Raw genomic sequence first — 20,519 nt, forward strand, 5'->3', positions numbered from 1 at the left:
GTTTGCACAAAGCTTTTTTTAAAAATAAAGATATTCAATATAATTTCTGTCAGAAATTCTTACAACTGAATATTAGCAGTGAGGTATTTAAACTCCTTAAGTTGATAATGATATCAATGATATCACCTTGTATTATAATAATTGAAACAAACAACTTTTCCAGTTAAAAAGTTCAGTTACCGGGCTGGCCCGTTGGTGCAGCAGGTAAGTTCACACATTCCACTTCAGCAGCCTGGGGTTTGCCTGTTCGGATCCCCAGTGCAAACCTACACACCACTTCTCTAAGCCAGCTGTGGCAGGCATCCCACATATAAAGTAGAGGAAGATGGGCATGGATGTTAGCTCAGGGCCAGTCTTCCTCCTCAAAAAGAGGAGGATTGGTGGCAGAAGTTAGCTCAGGGCTAATCTTCCTCAAAAAAAAAGAAAAAATTCAGTTACTCAGTGAAATATAATACACCTAAGCTAAATACATCTGTGATCAAGAGAACCTTGAACATTTTTTTAAGGATTGGCACCTGGGCTAACAACTGTTGCCAATCTTTTTCTTTTTTTTTCTGCTTTATTTCCCACAACCCCCTGGTACATAGTTGTAGGTCCTTCTAGTTGTGGGATGTGGGATGCTGCCTAAACGTGGCCTGATGAGCGGTGCCATGTCCGTGCCCAGGATCCGAACCCTGGGCCGCGGCAGCGGAGCGCAAGAACTTAACCACTCGGCCACGGAGCCAGCCCCCATTTTTATTTTTTTTAAGTTCAGATGTACTCAACTAGTAATTTTGGAGCGCTCTTGTTAGAGCGAGTTCACAAATGTGTTCACTGAGTTGACAGTAAAGGTTATAAACAATGAAATTGGATCCTAAAGGAGGTAGTGTTCATGCATCTTTTCTCAAAGTCTTTGTTAACAAAGTAGAGTCCTAACTTCTAGGCTATTTTAAATATGCTTGAAATATGTTAAATTGCTAACAAATAATTCCTGATTTGCATGAAGAAAGAAAATTGAACCAAATTATTTTTATAATGCTTTCTACCTTTATGATCCAGAGTATTCACAATTATTTATAGCTAATAAGTTTGGCAGCCAATGTCATCAGCTTCAAGTACTTAAAAGTTATTTATATTTTGCAAAGATGTCAAAAATTGGTACCAAAACCTGGCTAGGACATTATAAGCAGACAATTACTAACTAACATTTCTTACAACACAGATAGAAAATCCTTAACAAGCCAACAGCGGGTCAAATATATCAACATATAAAAAGGATAATACTTTATGAAAATGGGTTTTATTTCGAGAATGCAATGTTGCTTTAGCATTTGAAAATCATTAAATATGATTTACGTTAGCAGAATAAAAATACGACATTATCATTTCAATAGAGGCAGATAAAGCATTTCACTAAATACATCGCACATTTATGATAAAAAAAAACTCAGTAAACTTAAAAAGAAAGAAATGGCCTCAACTTGATAAAGGGCATCTGCAAAAAACCCTGCAGTTAAAATCATACTTAACGGTGACAACTGAATGTACCTCTATTAAGACCAATGCACGGATGTCTGTTCTCGCAACTCCTGTTTAATATTATGTTGGGGAAAAGAAATAAAGGGCATTAAGATTTGAAAGGAAGAAGTAACTTTGTCTTTATTTACAGACAGTGCGGTGGCATACATAGAAATGTTTCTGTTAGAACTAATAAGAGGAATTAGCAAGCCCACAAAATAAAAGATAATATGCAAAATTAATTGTATTTCTAGGTCATTATACAATAAACTGAGAAAAAATTAAACATGTTCTCGCTTATTAAAAACTAAGTTACATTAAAATATGCCCTCGTATTTTTTCTTTAAAGAAATGAAAACTTTCATAAAACAGCATCTGGCACCTTTATGTCGCATTTTAATAGCAATCACCTTCTTAAGATGAGTAAAACACTATTCATCATTAATAGAGACCTTAGTTTAAAGGTGGAAATTACTTATAGGTTCATTGTAGTAAAGAAAAGTAGCTAACCTTGTATTAATTTAAAATTGTCTTATAAACTACGTTTCAAAATAGAGGACAATGTACAGCAATGTTCATGTAAATGAGATAAGACTCATAAGCATAAGAACCATCGTTCTTAGTGAAGTTGTAGTTTCTCTATATTGTTATGATAAACAGAGAGTACTCCAATAATAAAACTTATTCTTTCCAATCTGGGTAATTTCCTCCGAGTAAAGAATATTGCCACACTTATGTAAGTACAGCTATTTAACTGCAAAAGATGGGTTTTTCTCCTGTATATGAGCCATTGAAGTCAACTTTCCTTAAAGCTAGGTACTTTGAATTATTTCTCATGATCCTTCTGCCTTGATTAATATTATCAGGATATGAAGTTGGGTAAAGGAACTGAAGAATTTTTAACTTAGATTACATTCATATAGAATAATTATTTAAAATATTTTTATTTTTCCCTTCTGTATCTCTCCTATTTTGTCATCTTTTCTTCCCTGCTATTATTATTCAATTTTTAATTTTTCTTCTCCTACTTTCTGTTGTTCTATTTTTCTTTCTATATTCTATTTTCTGTATATATCTCAGTATATAGTATATTATATATATTGTATTCTGTAAGTTCCTAAGGAACTTATGAATCCCAGTCTATATTATACACTTTGAAAGCACAATTCTTGTTTGGGTTTCTGATAATTTCTGAAAAGATTTTAGGTATGAAATACTCAGCAATAAACCGCTTAGACTGAGGTGGTAAAATTCCACTTTAAGCCCTAGTTTTCTGTTCAGATTGTTCCAGTCTATGAATTATCTCTATTCACACCGTGACCTTTGGCTGCTAAATGATTTCCGTGAACCTGACACTTTCACAAGGAGATTTTTTGATGTAACATATGCATTATGGGTCAGCTGGCACATTAAAAGAAAGAATTTCCTGAGAACTGATATCTGCATTACTTCTCTGTCAGTACCTACAGGACGTAGTTGATTTAAGTTAACTTCTAAGAAGCTAAACATTAAAGTTTATTTTAAAGCTATTTCAAACCAGTTCTCTAACTATTTGTTATATTACATTAAAATATTTCATCTAAGTAAGCTTGTTTAAAAGAAAGCCTTAGTTATAAAACATAAGAGCACTCTATTCACTTTTGTATTTATTAAACATGTATAAAAAATGAACTGGCAATGACTTTTAAATGCTTATGGTGATAACTATGTGAAATGTCTTTCCAGAGCTGCTAGAGGTCTAGGCTGTCTTTTGGGGAAATGGGTGATGCTTATTTCCATGCTTTAAATGTATCCCCACTAAATTCATGTGTTAAAATTTAAGTCCCACGGTGATGGTGTTAGAAGGTGGGGCCTTTGGGAGATGATGAGGTGAAGCCTTCATGAATAGGATTCAGTTATCCAAGTGCCTAAATATAGTTATTTACAAATTATATATAGCATGCAGGAGACTATGTAAATCGTATGATGCAATTATTTATATAGAATCTTCTGAAAATAAAAACAAGGTAAGTTTCAAGTGAAAATTTTAAAAGTAAGAAATTATATTGCTCCATATCCTCACCAACGATTTGCATTGTCTTTTTTTAAATTTAGGTCTCCTTGGTTTATGACATATAAATTTCAGATGTACATCATTGTATTTCAACTTCTGTATAGGCTGCATTGTGTTCACCACTAAAAGTTTAGTTGCCATCCATCACCGTACACATATGCTCCTTTACCCCTTTCACCAACCCCTCACTCCTTTCGCCTCTGGTAACCACCAATCTGTTCTCCATATCTATGTGTTTGTTGTCTTATCCTCCACACATGGGTGAAATCATGTGGTAATTGTTTTTCTTCTTCTAGCTTATTTTGCACAGCATGGCACCCTCCAGATCCATCCATGTTGTTGCAAATGGAAAGATTTCATCTTTTTATGGCTGAATAGTATTCCATTGTATATATATACTACACCTTCTTTATCCATTCATCTGTTGATTAGCATTTATGTTGTTTCCGAGTCTTGGCCATTGTGAATAATGCTGCAGTGAACATCAGGGTGTGTCTATCCTTTTGAATTAGTGTTTTCCTGTTCTTTGGGTAAATACCCAGAAGTGGAATAGCTGGATCATATGGTAGCTCTATTTTTAATTTTTTGAGGAATCTGCATAGTGTTTTCCATAGTGGCTGCACCAACCTACATTCCCACCACAGTGCATGAAGGTTCCCTTTTTTCCACATCCTCTCCAACACTTGTTATTTCTTGTCTTTTTAATACTAGCCATTCTGACAGGGGTGGAGTGATATCTCATTGTAGTTTTGATTTGCATTTGCCTAATGATTAGTGATGTTGAACATCTTTTCATGTGCCTTTTGTCCACCTATATATCTTCTTTGGAAAAATGTCTGTTTAGATCCTCTGCCCATTTTTTGATTTGGTTGTTTGTTTTTTGTTGTTGAGTTGTGTGAGTTCTCTACACATTTTGGATATTAACCCCTTATCAGATATATGATTTACAAATATCTTCTCCCATTTGTTAGACTGTCTTTTCGTTTTGATGGTCTCCTTTGCTGTACAGAAGCATTTCAGTTTGATGTAATCCCATTTGTTTATTTTTTCTTTTGTTTTCCTCACCTGGGGAGACACGGTATTCAAAAGATACTCCTGAGACTGATGTTGAAGAGTACATTGCCTGTGTTTTCTTTTAGGAGTTCTATGGTGTTAGGTCTTACATTCAAGTTTTTAACTCATTTTGAGTTGATTTTTGTGTATGGTGTAAGAGAATGGTCTACTTTCATTCTTTTGCATGTGACTGTCCAATTTTTCCAAAGCGTTTATTAAAGAGACTTTCTTTTCTCCATTGTATGTTCTTGGCTTGCTTGTCAAAAATTAGCTGTCCATAGATGTGTGGGTTTATTTCTGCACTCTCAATTCTGTGCCACTGATCTGTGTGCCAGCTTTTGTGCCAGTACCATGCTTTTTTGATTACTATAGCGTATAATTTGAATTCAGGGACTGTGATACCTCTAGCTTTGTTCTTTTTCTCTCAGGATTGCTTTTGTTATTTAGGGTATTTTGTTGTTCTACATAAACTTTAGGACTTTTTGTTCTAGTTCCATAAAAAATGTCACAGGAACTTTCACGGGGATTGCATTGAATCTGTAGATTGCTTTAAGAAGCATAGACTTTTTAACTATGTTAATTTTTCCAATCCACAAGCACAGAATATCTTTCCACTTCTTTGTGTCTTCCTCAATTTCTTGTCACAATATTTTATAGTTTTTAGTGGACAGATCTTTCACCTCTTTGGTTACATTTATCCCTTGGTATTTTATTCTTTTTGTTGCAATTGTAAATGGGATTGTATTCTCACTTTCTCTTTCTGATATTTTATTGTTAGTAAATAGAACCACAACTGATTTTTGAAAGTTTATTTTATTCTTTGCAAGTTTACTGTATTTGTTTATTGTTTCTAATAGTTTTTGGTGCATTCTTTAACACTCCGCTTGCGTCAATGGATAGATCATCCAAACAGAGGGTCAGTAAGGGAACCTCGGCTGTGAGTGACACCTTAGACTGGATAGACTTAGTAGATATATATGAAACTTTCCATCCAAAAACTGAAAAGTGCACATTGTTCTCAAATGCACATGCCATATTCTCCAGGATAGATCACATATTAGGACACAGAAGACGTCTCAATGAATTTAGCAAGATTGAAATATTACAAAGCATCTTTTTTGGCCACAATGGTATGAAACTAGACATCAACTACAAGAAGAAAAGTGGAAAAGACACAAATATATGGAGATTAAGCAAAATGTTACTGAACAACTGTTAGATTACTGAAGAAATCAAAGGAAAAATAAAAAAATACCTGGAGATAAATGAAAATGAAAGTATGACATACTAAAATTTATGGGATACAGCAAAAGCAGTACTAAGAGTAAAGTTTATTGCAATGCAGGCCTACCTCAACAAACGCAAAAGATCTTAAATAAACATCCTAATAGTACACCTCAAGGAACTAGAAGAAGAAAAAAGGAATCCCAAAATCAGTAGAAGGAAGGATATAATAAGAATCAGAGTGAAAATAAATGAATAAGGGCTAAAAAAATAGAAAAAATAATGAAACTAAGAGCTAGATCTTTGAAAAGATAAACTAAATTGACCAACCTCTACTAAACTCACCAAGAAAAAAAGAGAGAAGGCTCCAATAAATAAAATCAGAAATGAGAGAGGAGAAATTACAACGGATACCACAGAAACACAAAGAATTACAAGAGTACTACAAAAAGCTATACGACAAGAAATTGCATAATCTAGAAGAAATGGATCCACTCTTAGAATCATACAACCTTCCAAAACTGAATCAAGAAGAAATAGAGAATCCGAACAGACTGATCCCTAATAAGGAGATTGAAACAGTAATCAAAAACTTCCCCCAAAACAAAAGTCCAGGACCAGAGGGCTTCTCCAGTGAATTCAACCACACATTCAAGAAAAATTAATACCTATCCTCAAGCTCTTTTCAAGAGGACAGAATGCTTCCTAACTCATTCTATTAAGCCAACCTTACCCGGATACCAAAACCAGGCAAGGACAGCACAAAGAAAGAAAATTACAGGCTTGTATCATTGATGAACATAGATGCGAAATGCCTCAACAAAATATTAGCAAATCATATACAACAGTACATCACAAAGATCATACACCAAGATCAAATCAAATTGGATTTATTCCAGGGATGCAAGGATGTTCAACATGCACAAATCAATCAATGTGATACAACACATTAACAACATAAAGAATAAAAATCACATGATCATCTCAATAGATGCAGAGACAGCATTTGACAAGAGACAGCATCCACTTATGACAAAAACTCTGAATAAAATAGGTATAGAAGGAAGGTATCTCAACGTAATAAAAGCCATATGTGACAAACTCACAGCTAATGTCAAGCTCAACAGTGAAAAATTGAAAGCTGTCCCTCTGAAAACAGGAACCAGACAGGGATGCCACTTTTGCTGCTCTTATTTAACATAGTGCTGGAAATTCTAGCCAGAGCAATCAAGAAGAAAAGATATAAAGAGGGTCTAAATTGGAAAGGAAGAAGTAAACTTGTCAGTATTTACAGATGACATGATTTTATATATAAAAAACCAAGTCCATTTTTTGGAATATGATATCCACTTGGCCCTGAACTGTTTGTTGAAGACTATTATTTCCCCGATTGAAATGTCTTGGCATCCTTGTCAAAAGTTAGTTGATCATAAATATAAGGATTTTTCTCTTGTCTAATTGCCCTGGCTATTGTTGAATAGTGGTAGTAAGAGCAGATGCCTTGTTGCCTTGCTAATCTTAGGAGGAAAGCTATCTGTCTTTATTAAATATAATGTTAGCTGTGGCCTTTTCATAAATGTCCTTTATCTGAATGAGGATGTAGTCTTATATTTCTAGTTTGTTGAGTGTTTCTAATTATGAAAGGGTATGCCACATACTTTTCCTGTTTATATTGTGATTATCATATGGCTTTGTGGTTTATCTTATTAATACACTCACATTCAGTAACCATTGTCTGGATGTTTCTAAAGATCCCTCAAATTATGTTCCTAAGATCTAGACATATGGACCCTGGAATCTGAATCCTTTGTCTCACAGCCGCCTTCTTTCTTCAATTTCCATATCTCAGAGCAAAATGGACAGGTGGTTCTTGTATTTTCCCTTTCTGTCTATTGTGACAGTTAATTTTTTTGTCAACTTGACTGGACCACAAGGTGTCTAGATATTTGGTGAAATATTAATCTGAGTGTTTCTGTGAGAGTATTTTTTAATAACATTAACATTTTAATTAGTAGAGTAAAACAAATTGCCATCCACAACTTGAGAGGCCTTATCCAATCATGTGAAGGCCTGAATAGAACAAAATGACCAACTCCTAAGTAAGAGAGAATTCTCCAGCAGACTGCCTTTGGATTTCATCGGCAACATCAACACTTCCTTTCTGTGTGGCCTTCAAACTGGAATACTGACTCTTCCTGGGTCTCCAGCCTCCCAGCCCCCCCTGCAGGTTGGACCTTCCAGCCTTCATAATCATGTGATCCAATTCCTTTACAATAAATCTCTTTCTAGATATATGTCCTCTTGGTTCTGTTTCTCTGGAGAACCCTGACTAACACAACTAGCAAGGACTCCTCTGAATCATATCTTTCTCCTTTCTATCTCAGCCTTAAAAGTTAATGAGGTGCAGGAAGATAAGCTATGGGAATTTCCAAATGATTATAACCATTATACAATGCCCTATACATTATAGAACTTTAATAGAATAATGTTACCTTATATGGTTGAGATGAATGCAGCCTGTAGACGAATAAAACCTAAGTGTCCATAAAATGTTCTATACTTGACAGAATATTCTTTTTTCATCTTTAAGTTCACTGGCATCAAAACTTCAATCACATCAACACTAGAATTCCCGAATGGAGAAAAAAATGTGTTTGTGAGGGTAATTTTTTACGTGCAAATTCCTTACCAATAATCATCAGTGCTTTATAAAGTCTTTCATGGAGATAATTAATACACACAATACTCTCTTAGTAATCACATCTTAGTAATTACATAAAAGATATTAAAATTTGTTAGCCTATTTGTTTCATAATTACATACATTGTTAGTAAAACAAAAGAAAGAATTGCCGAAATATGTAAATTTCCTTATACCTCTCAGAAACTAGGAAATAATGTAAATACTGCTCTTCAGTGATTTGCTTTTTATTTTTTTGGTTGAGGAATTCTGCCCCTGAGTTAACATCTGTGCTAATCTTCCTCTACTTTCTATGTGGGATGCCGCTGCAGCATGGCTTGATGAGCAGTGTGTAGGTCTGCATCAGGGATCAGAACCTGCGAACCCTGGGCCTCTGATGCAAAGCATGTGAACTTATTTGCTTTTTGAAGTCAAAGCTTCATACATTTAGTTTTCTGTTTGTTAATTCAACAAATCATTATCGAGCAGTCTATATGAGGCATAGAGTAAGACTTCAAGAAATGGTACCGAAAAAGACAGGCTCCATTCTGGCCACATGGAACATAAACAAAAGAGGTTTTGTTAATTGGGGAATAATTTGTGACTAAGTGATGTATAGAAATAGCAGACATATATGCACAGATTTTTTTAAAGGTTTAGACTGAAACCACTTAAAAAATCAAGATAAGTGGAGAAATGTGGAATTTTAATCTGTTTTAGTGGATATTTTAAAATTAAGTTAGAAAATGATTTTATATTATAGTTATTAAAACAATAAGTGAGTACAAACATTTTCATTATTTTTTATGTTGTTAACGTTTCCAATTTCATATATAATGTATTCTTTTTTATAAGTCAAACATACAGAATTATTTTTTTAAAAAAGCTTTTATTGCCTTTATATCCTTGCTTGCACCTTTTCTGATGTAACCTTGGAAAATTATTTTGTATGTTTCCTCTATTATATGTATATAAGCATATCCAAATATGCATGCATAGATAGATTTGACCACACACACACATACAACTCAACTCATAATTCTTCAAGTAAGTCAAGCTTAGTTATACTCATAGATATTTAAACTCAATGCTCTAGCAAGTTCTAAAAGTTGTGTTTGTGATTACTTAACCTTTTCTGAAATCTAAGAGATAAAACAAATGTTTTAACAAACAGTTATCAAGTCTGAGGAGGTTTTCATTGATTTTTTTTTTCCTTTGGAGAATAAATATAGAATCAAATTCAACAAATTGGGTTCAGATGTTTGTTTGGGTTCCAAATACAACATGAATCAAAGCTAATTTATATATAATGAACAGATTTCATATGAATAATATTATTTATTAGATTTGTCTCACTTAGAGACACAGTTTGTCAAGGCAGAAAGAATTAAATGGCACTATTCTCTTGCCTGAGATTTAGAAATCCAAAGAGAGGAGAGGAAGAGGGAGGGGGGAGAGGAGGCTGAGAAAGGGGAAGGGGAGGAGAGAAGACAGGAAGGAAGGGAGGGACGGAGAAAGAAAAGGGAGGAAAGAAGGAAGGAGGGAGGGAAAGAGAGAGAAAGAAAGAGAAGGAAGGAAGGAGGGGAGGGAAGAGATAAACATTTAACCGACGGCTCTTTTGGATGCTCTCCCCCGATAAGACTCAATAGTAGCTCACTATAGTCTTTTGCAATAAAAATAAATCCTTTCAAAGACCTATGTGAAACAGCCATTCTATATTATTTTTGTACCACATTTCACACAGATTGCTTTCCCTTCTACAAACTGCTGTGTTTTTATCCCCCACACAGTGTATATCCCACTTTCTTCAAGTGTAATTTATAACATATCCTCTACAGAAGACTCATATTGGCTTTCAAACCATCTTGATTTTTTCCTATGCCCCAATTTTTTAACCCCAAGTAAGTTTATTTTTATTTTTTGTAAGTGAAGTAATTCAGTATGGTATTTAATACTCATCCTGTTTTTAAATGAAAATTATTCAGTTCATAGAATTAACCACGCATCAAGTACATTTTAGCAATCTGTATTTTACTGATATTGCTGTATTAGCAAGTGAAGAAGATACTAATTTGAAAAATCAACCTAGTCAAGTATAAGTTCCCAAACTTTTCAGGTGATGTTTATTTTTAAAAAATTTAAATTGAGAAACAATATTAGTGCACTAAAATGCACATTTTTAAAGTTTTTTGTGGTAAGAACACAACATGAGATCTACCTTCTCAAATTTTTAAATATGCAATACATTATAATCATCTTTAGGCCCAATGCTGTACAGTAGATCTCTAGAACTTACTCATCTTACATTACTGAAATTTCATATCCATTGATTGGTAAACCCCCCAGATTCCTCTCCCCCAAGCCTTGGCAACAACTATTCTATTCTTTGTTTCTATGAGTTTGACTATTTTAAAAACCTCATATGGAATTCTACAGTATTTGTACTTTCTGTGACTGGCTTATTTCATTTAGCATAATGTCCTCAAGGTTCATCCATGTTGTTGCATATTGTAGGATTTCCATCTTTTTTAAAGGCTGTATAACATTCAATTGCATGTATATACCACATGTTTTAAAATCATTCATCTGTTGATAGACTTTTAGGTTATTTCCACATCTTAGCTATTACAAATAGTGGTAAAATGGACAAATCTTACGTGTCACTTTAATGAATTTTTGCATTTCAAACATTTGGGTAACCACCAAATAGATTAAGATTTCCATCAGTTCCAGCACCCCAAAGCTTGTTCTTGTTTCCTCCCAGTCAACTTCCTTCCTCTCAAATAATACCCACTGTTCTCACTTCTGTTACTCTGGATTAGTTTTGCCTGTTTATGATCTTTCTGTAAATAGAATCTTAAATCTTTATTTTCTTACTTATTGCCTCTTTTCCTTAGGATAAAGTCATTAGATTTATCCAGTTTTTTCCATGTTGTTATAGGCTATTTCTTTCTTTATTAAAAAAGCTGTGATAAATATTTTTGTTCATATCTTTTTGCTACAAATTTGATTTTGAGTAGTTTTATAGAACGACAATTTACAGGTCAAATGATACAAAAATATTTAAGTCTCACGAGAAATGTTTTAAGATTGATTGTATCAATTTATATTCCCACTAACAATGTATTTTGTCACAGTATATATAGATTTTATTTAGAATCTTTAAGATAGTGCCTTGATTTTATATTTTATAGTACTCGTGAGATATAAACTCACTGAAGTTTGTAAATATATCTCCGTTTCTTTTATATTCCCCTATCTCACCTTCTAAAATATTCGGTACTAAGCACAAGTTGATATGTCATTTTGAATGTCTAAAGAAATAAATAATTGAATGTGACATGATTTTCAAGGTTGAGTACCCCTTTAAAAGTGAAAGCTGAAATAAAAAGAGTAGACATTACTAGCTAGACTAAGAAGACAGAAGCACAATCATTTAATGGATTCATATTCTGTTGTTATCATTTGTGACTCCAGCTTTCTCTCTACAGGCAATATTATCTTGTGTGTTAAAAATGTTTTGTTATTATTGAGAAGTGATTAAAAATTCTGCTGAACTGTGAAGCTGTTATCTAGGGATAGAAAAGGCAGGAGATTAGGAATATTACTGAGGGATTATAAATATGTAATAATACTAAACTAGTGTGTAATTACCTCTGTGGGAGTTACAGAATAAAATTACAGCATTAGAATAAACAAAAGACCACACAGTACACCAACATGTTCTTTTTAAATATAAGCATTTCCTAAGGACAAATTCAAAGTCATCTTTTCCCCGTTATGACATTTCTGTTTGTAATACATCCTTTTCCTTTATTTCACTAGCTATTTTTTTAATTTAACTATGGTTGAATTCACCAGCATGCTCTCGGAACCTAATGAATTATGACTGTTTGATATATTGATAAATTGATTTAATCTTTTGTGTTGGTGTTCTTTAATTTAATTTGTCCTGTATTGACAATTAGTTTGGGAATCTAATGTAATACTGTGTGATTTTGATAATTTAATTTCCAAGTGATTAAGAAACAAATGACCAAGTATATTATTAAAAGACTGCTAATTCATAATAAATCCTATGGACTGGATAGCTTTAATTTATAGAATATGAGGACTAAGAACAGATAAGAATTCAGGATCAATAATTTACTGCAAGTCAGTTACAGCTGATAATTTTGTATCAACAAGAATTTTTATGCCATATATTGGGCATGGTTAACTTTTTACTTTATATTTTATAATGATGGACTAATTAAATAAATTATATATTTTATAGATTAGAAATATATCTTGTATATAACATTAAAGTTGATGATAATTAATTCGGTTTTGTATTGCTACCATTTATTTCATTGTGATCTGTTATTTTGTGTCAGCTGAGTTAAATATAGACATCAGTTTAGAGAGCATTTAATTCAATATTGTACCTCATATGTATCTACTATATTCCTTTCTGCATGTTTATTCTTCATCAAATTAGCACCTCCTTTTACTATTTATTAGTGGTCTTTGTATAGCAGCGATGGCATTATAAAACTATAGCAAAGACAGTTCAAGAGTAACATGTAAGTGTTTCGGGCATTTGAAGAGCAAGGTGTAGATATAGGCCAAATGTAGGATGATCCCAGTGTAAAAAAGGGACCAAAAATATATTCCAAGTTACTTCATATTCTACGTGCAGCCTTAGGATAGTCCTGAATATTCAAATGTGGTGAATTAGTTTAAAAGAATGAAATGTCTTACCTTTGTACCTAGAGCCAAACAGTTGATAAAGTGGGAAGTATATAGATACTTACCTTCCTGTGTTTCACAAACATTTTTGCTTTGGGGCTTCTATTCAGGAGTGGGAAAAAAAGTCTAGATAGATGAGAACGAATTTTTAATGCATTTTTGTGTTTGACTACAATCAGAAGTACATTTTAAAAATTAAATTCAAATAGTACCCAGAAGCATATTCCATTAAGGTTCCACTCTCAACTTGTAAAGTCTACACAAGTTTGTGTCATTACGTAGACATTACTATTTTGCTTTTTGCTACACACTGTGACACAGAAAATTTGATCATTAAGTTGACAGAAATTTATTTCTTAAATTAAGAAGATAAATATATGCAGTTACTTTATTTTATCTGTGACCAATATAACATTTCTTCTACATCTGGTAAAACAAATCCTAAACTTTGCTTAAATAAGTTTTATGTATTATACAATGTGACTGAGTGTTAGATAATTTAATACATTCCCTCTGTCACCTGATAGTAATGTTCAGTAATCATTTTTCATTATAAAATGACCCAAAATAATTTGCTCAGTCAAAGCCGTTAGATTTTTCTAGTTAGTAAGATTGATACAAATGATTAGCTGCAGGTAAAGATTTTTGCTTTTCTACAGTCTTCCTGTCAGCTATTCATAAGTGCAATTCTCTGACCAAATATTGCCACACATGCAAACTTTTTCCTTTTTTTTTTTTTTGTGGGCAGGTATAGTCACACAATCTGCTATTTAGTAGGACTTCATGAAGTCTCAGCTCTCTGTGGTTTTGGGTTTTCTGATTAAATTTGCATGAAATAGCCAATCCCTGGAATTAAAAAAAAAAAAAGCTGCTTGGCCCACTAGATCCTCATACTCTGTCATGCAAAGATAAAGGGCATTTTTATTTTATGTAATTCATATATTTTGAATATCATTAATTTCACCCCAAAGAATCCCTGATGCTGAGTATCAAGCTATTTATTTCACCAGTGGTGCTTATTCAGGATTGCCACATTTAGCAAATAAAAATACAGGATGTCCAGTTAAATTTGAATTTTAAATGCACAAATTTCAAAATTTATTCATTGCTATTTATAATTTTATAAAATATGTCCTGTGCAATAATTGGGCATATTTATATTAAAAACGTATTCTCTGTTTTAGATGAGATTTGAATTTAACTGGTTGTCCTGTATTTTATCTGGCAGCCTTACACTCATTTCTAACATTCATTATGACATTTAGCAATGATCATTTATTCATGCAATAAATACTAATCTAGCACCTCCTATGAATCAGATTCTATTCTAGGCATTGGAAATATACTTATCAATAAAGTAGAAAAAATGCTTTATTCACAGAAATTATATTCTATCAAGAAAGATAATTACAAAACACTGAATACATTAAATAATAGATTAAAGGTGTTAAGAGCTATGAAGAACGAAAAGCAATAAAAGGGAATTGGAAAGTTTGTCGAAATCGTTAAAATGAGGCATGGCAAGCCCTCATTGAAGTGGCATCTGAACAAAGACCTGAAGAAGGTGAGGCCTTGGAGACATTTAAGATAAAAGCAGTCAAAGCAGAGGAGACAGAAGGTGAAAGCTCCTGATGAAAGCACCTGCCTGGGGCATCAGAGGAGCAGGAGGAGGCCTCCCAAAGCCCCCTGAGGTCAGAGCAGAGTCGGGGAGAGGAGCAGCGGCGGCTTGGGGTGTTCTATTTGGAAGGGTCTTATCAGTTTATTTACTCTGAGTACATTATAAAGCTTTGGAAGAATATGAATAGTTAAGTAATTTGATAGAAGAGAAAGATAATGAAACACTTTAGTAGCTGCCTTTGAAGTGCAACAATGTCTTCTGACCACTGGGGTGAAAATTCCTGAACAGGGTAACTAGCAAGGGTAATTTGACCATACAGGGTCTGTAACTGAAACTAACACACATCTGTATCTCATTCTGACTTAAAGAGTGGTAACATAAATTGCACATATTGTAACAATACAAAGTAAAAATTTAAAAGCTTTTAATTGCTTTCAAACAGTTTTATTGCAAACATAGTGCTTGCTATTGTCTTTCTGCATGCCACTTTTAGTTTATGCCTTATAAGAATAATTTACACAAAACTTTGGAAAGACGATCTGCAAAGGCAATTGTTGCTTTGCTAGTTGCCCCTCACATTCCATTTGTTTTAATTTGCTGCTCCCTTTAAAATGGTCAGGGACCAAATTAATTTAGTGGGAATAGAAAGATGAGTAGGAATTTAAAATGTATATTTTTTAAAATATAGTAAACTAGCACCTGAATATTCAAGAACTAGTCTCATATATGTAAAATATTTGGCTTTATCAATTAATTTATCACTTATGCTCAGAATAAGTAGCATTTTATCAGATTACTTTAGCCAGACTGTTTTAGAGTTGATTTAATTGGAATGCATAAACTAGTGATAGGAATTAATCTAAATTTTATTTTAAATTATAGATCCACCTTTATTTCAAATTTGGAAATGGACTGTCTTTTCTTTCGTTCATTCCTTGATGCATTCTTTCGCTCAAATCAATGGGATACATTTTGAGAGTGATACTAAAATGAACAAGAAATCTCTCTACGGCAGAATCTACAATGCTATTTCCCTATCACTATTGCATTTTTTGCCCTATTGTGGGGTTATAAAATCCACTGCCACCAGCATTTTGCCTTAAATGAATAAAAATGAAATGAGATAGAGTGGATTGGAATCAAATAGAATGTGTAAGAGTGCAGTATCCATGAGTTGGTATGTAGGCATTGCTTGGGGAAACATTTATTTCATAACATGTGAATGTATTTTCTGGTTGCAAAGTAAATATGTTGTTTTAATTGTGAGCACGACCAAAGTTTATAAAATAATTACCTAGAAGATTATCTATCTGTATCAGAATAGTTTATTATGAAGTACATCATAAAAATAAAAGTTACAGGCAAGTTGCCACGGGAGAATCTTCATGGGGAAGACAGCAGAAAACAACATATAAAAGATATCTGGACTTCGGTGAAGGTTATGAGGTCAAGAAGCAAATATGGCAGAGAGGTGGAGGGTGAGGTGGAAGGAACACTGAAAGAAGTACAGCTTGAAATATAGAAAATATAATGAATACTCAGCAACTGTTTTTGACATTTTTTTGCCATAAATCTTACAAAGTAGATAAGTTCCGTCTATTCGTGAACTTTACTTGTATATATACATACAGACAGACAGTATGTTCTCCTTTATGTCTGGTTTCTATTGAGTAACAGTGTTTTTAAGATTAATCCATGTTGCTCAGTGCGTGAGCAGTTTGTCCTTTTTTACCTGCTGAGTGATAGTCCATGTTATACATTCCACTGTTGATGGACATTTGCTTTTGGGTTATAACCAGGTTTGAGAAATTATGAATAGAGATGAAATGAACATTGCAGTGTTTTTTTTTTGTTTGTTTTGTAAACCCGTGTACTTTTTCTCTTGGGTATATAGCAAGTAATAAAGTCGTTGAGTCAAAGCATATGTGTAAGTTTAAAATTATTAGAACCCATCAAACAGTTCTCTAAATTTGTGGTACGATTTTATAAGCCAAAAAGCAATGTGTAAACATTCTATTTGTACTACATCCTTGTAGCCTTTGATTTTCTAATCCTTTTCAATTTTAGTCATTCTAATACACAAGAAGCTTATTATTTCTAATGATTTTGTTGAAATATTTCTTTTGTGAAATCCTTGTTCGGGTCTTCTGCACACCATTTTTTGTTTTGGTTTTTTGTCTGATTTGTTTCCCATGAGTTATTTATATTTTACTGATATCATCAAGTTTAGGTCTACCATTATGTAATTGGTTTTCTATTTGTCTCATATTTTCTTTCTTTGTTGCTGCTTTTCTTTTTTCTGTTTTTTTCTCATTTCATTCTCTTTTTGAGTTAAGCAAGTAAGTTCCTTTCCAGGTTTTTAAGATTTATTTTTTCTTCTATGAACTCGACAGTACATTGTTATTTGGTATTTTCAACAGTTAGTGGCCTTTACAGTATATTTCCAAATACTTTTTAATTTGGTCCAAACTTTTACCCTCTTTGGTACACGTTTTTCTTTTGTTGTAGAAGTGTAAATTCATACTTCAACCTGGCATTATTTTCCTCTAATTGAATAATTTCCTTTATTATTTCTGGTGGTACAAGTTTGAAATTTAAAAACAAAAAACAGAAAAATAGAAAATGCCTGTGTCATTACTTGGTCTTCCTTGTAAGAGTTTACTTTTAACAGGGTGAAGAATCTAGGTTACTATGTTTTTCTAGAACCTTTTTTTCTTCTTTGGACAGTGCCCTTCATTATCCTGTGGGGTTTTTTTTGTTTCTAATAAAAAATTACTTATCATTTTTATTATTCTATCTCTGATGTAATGTGCTAATTTTTATTTCTAGCTTTTGTTAAGATATTCTAATTATCTTCGGTTTTCAGCAGTTTTTACTATGATGTTGTGTTCTTGCTTGGGTTTTGCTGATCTTGGAACTGTGAGTAAATATCATTCATGAATTTCCAAAAATCCTCAGACGTGGCTTTAAATACTTTTTTCGTCTCCATTCTTTCTTTTCTCTTTCTGAAAATTCAGTTCCATGTACGTTAGATTATCTTCACATCTCTTCATGTATCTTTGGTTCTCCTTTTTAAAAAATCTCTGTCCTTCAATTTAGCTAATTTCTATTACTCTGCATACAAGTCACTGATCTTTTCTTCTTTGCCCTATCTGCTATTATGCCCATCAAATGATTTTTAATATAAAACATTACAGATTTTTAGTTCTAGAATTTTCCTTTGGCTCATTATTTAGAGCTTCTACTTCTATTCTGAAATTCCCTATATATTTTTCACTCCCTTTGTTAAGTTTTTCTTTGAGTTTCCACCGTTCCCTGGGTGATCTGTGTGTCATCTCTTATTGTCCAGGGCTTTTTTTTCATTGAATATGGTCCACAATTTCCTGCTAATTCACATGCATACATATGTATATATTTGGATACCAGATATTTGGTGTAGAATAATAGTAGAGAATAAAACCTTTTCTCTTGAAAGAGTTTTGCTTGTTTTTCCCCAGACTGCTAGAAGGGAAATTTCATTTCTTTAAAGAAATCAAGAATTGAGCTGGGTCAGTCCTGGGATGTGACCTTAGTTGGTGTCAGTCCTAGCCTGCGTTCCCAGGTCTCAGAGGGAAATGAGGACACTTCCTCCAGCAGGACTTGGGACTGAAGCACCTTAAGACTACAAGATCCCTTTCAAATTCCCTGCTCTGCACCAAGTACAGTTAGCGAAGTCCCGTAGGGGAGACTTGGTGGAATTTGACAGCTGGCCTTTGTCAAGGATGCTAGCTCTAACAGAAGTTCAGTTTCCCCATGCTTCTGCAAAGTTCTCCCTTCCCCTTCTTCCCCCATCCTTCCTACAATAAATTTGCCTCTCTGTCCACCAGTGTCCCCAGCAATGAAAGGAGGCTCTGTCCTGCTCACCCAGGAAGAACTCAATCCACTCTTTTAGACTTCTTTGTCTTCAGCGCTTTGATGTTTTTTCAAAATTCTAATAGTATAATTTAGTTGGTATTTTCTCATTATAGTAGTTGGATCGCTGGTTTTTCACGCATACGCATCCTAAGCAAAAGCAAACCCAAGCATTTTCTTTTTCTGGAATGTGTTCGCGTATGTATATATGGGCGGTATGAGATAAGGACAGGAAAAAAAACAGTTGGAAACCACATGATGCCTGATATTAACATCTTGGTAAGGTCTCCAATTCTCTAGATTTTATTTACTAGACAATACAAATAATCCAAATATTTTTTAGGTAACCCTAGTAGAAATATACTTAAGATAATATGAGAATACCAGATATAAAAATAATTAAATGAAAGGGTACTGAAGATGAGAAAGCATTTAAAGGCTATACTTTAAAAAAATTCTTTGCCTTATTCATGTCTTACAAATAATTCTAGCCTTCATTTTAATCTGTCCAATATTAATTTTTGTGCTCACTAGTTTATTTGCTGTATAGAAATTTTACATATAACAACTCATTTTACGTATAACTACATAGTAGTAGAGAGGATACTCAGAGGCTGGGAAAAAACTAAAACTACTTGTGATACCTATTTTTTCTTTTTAGTTTTATAAACTAACTGTTATGCACAAAGGGAATATTTTCTGAACTAATTCTCATTGGTTACCCACTGAAGATAAATTATTTTACCGATAATTTGTGCTTCTTGCTACTCCTCCTGGGGTCAAAAGTTTAATAATTTATTTACCAATATACAGGGAAAGTCTAGAAGTAGTTGAAAATCAGTAACTTTTTTTTCAATGTCCCCAAACTCACCTATTATCCTTTTTTCCGTTTCAGAAACCTTCATGTTCTTGTTTTACACGCCTGGTAAATTTACCCAGTGAAAAAAGTATGCTCTTCAGAAAGAGATTAATGTCAGCCATTTACACCATTCTGAATATTTAAGTGCATGTATGGTTTAAGAATGTTTGCATTTTGTACCTGTCTAAAACAAGAGTTCAAAGTTATTGCTTTCTTTTAAAAGAAAATTACCAGGCAAAAGGATGATTCGGCTATCCATGGGACGCGTGGACTAGTGTGTAGAGCTGGCCATTGCCTCCTGCAACATTTTCCCTTTTTTTTTTTTTTTTTTTTGATAAAGATTAGCCCTGAGCTAACTACTGCTAGTCCTCCTCTTTTTTGCTGAGAAAGACTGGACCTGAGCTAACATCCGTGCCCATCTTCCTCTACTTTATATGTGGGACGCCTACCACAGCATGGAGTGCCAAGCGGTGCTGTGTCCTCACCCAGGATCCCGGCCTGTGACCCGGGTCGCTGAGAAGCGGAACATGCGCACTTAACCGCTGAGCCACTGGGCCGGCCCCTCTCCTGCAACATTTTCTATGCAGTTGATATGAAGTTAAAACGAACCCCAAGGAAAAGTCTATGTGAATATTTGTGAAAGTACTGTGTCTTTTGTTCAAGGTAAAAATCAGGAATCACATATATTTTTCCTAAATAGGTATATGGAACTATATATTTTGCAGCAGTTATGAATATTACATCCTCAGCACCAATGTTCAAGAAATATGCAATTTTGTTTTCACAAGGCTAGTGGGAAATTTAAGCTCAACTATTTGTATTTCCACCATCTTCCCTATAATCAGCTGAGGGGAAATTAAGGTTGCAGAGCTCTGAGAAAAAGAAAACTTTGGGGGCAAGGTCTATGGTACACA

The sequence above is a fragment of the Equus quagga genome, chromosome 7 (genome assembly GCF_021613505.1).
Source record: "Equus quagga isolate Etosha38 chromosome 7, UCLA_HA_Equagga_1.0, whole genome shotgun sequence".
NCBI classification, from domain to species: domain Eukaryota; kingdom Metazoa; phylum Chordata; class Mammalia; order Perissodactyla; family Equidae; genus Equus; species Equus quagga.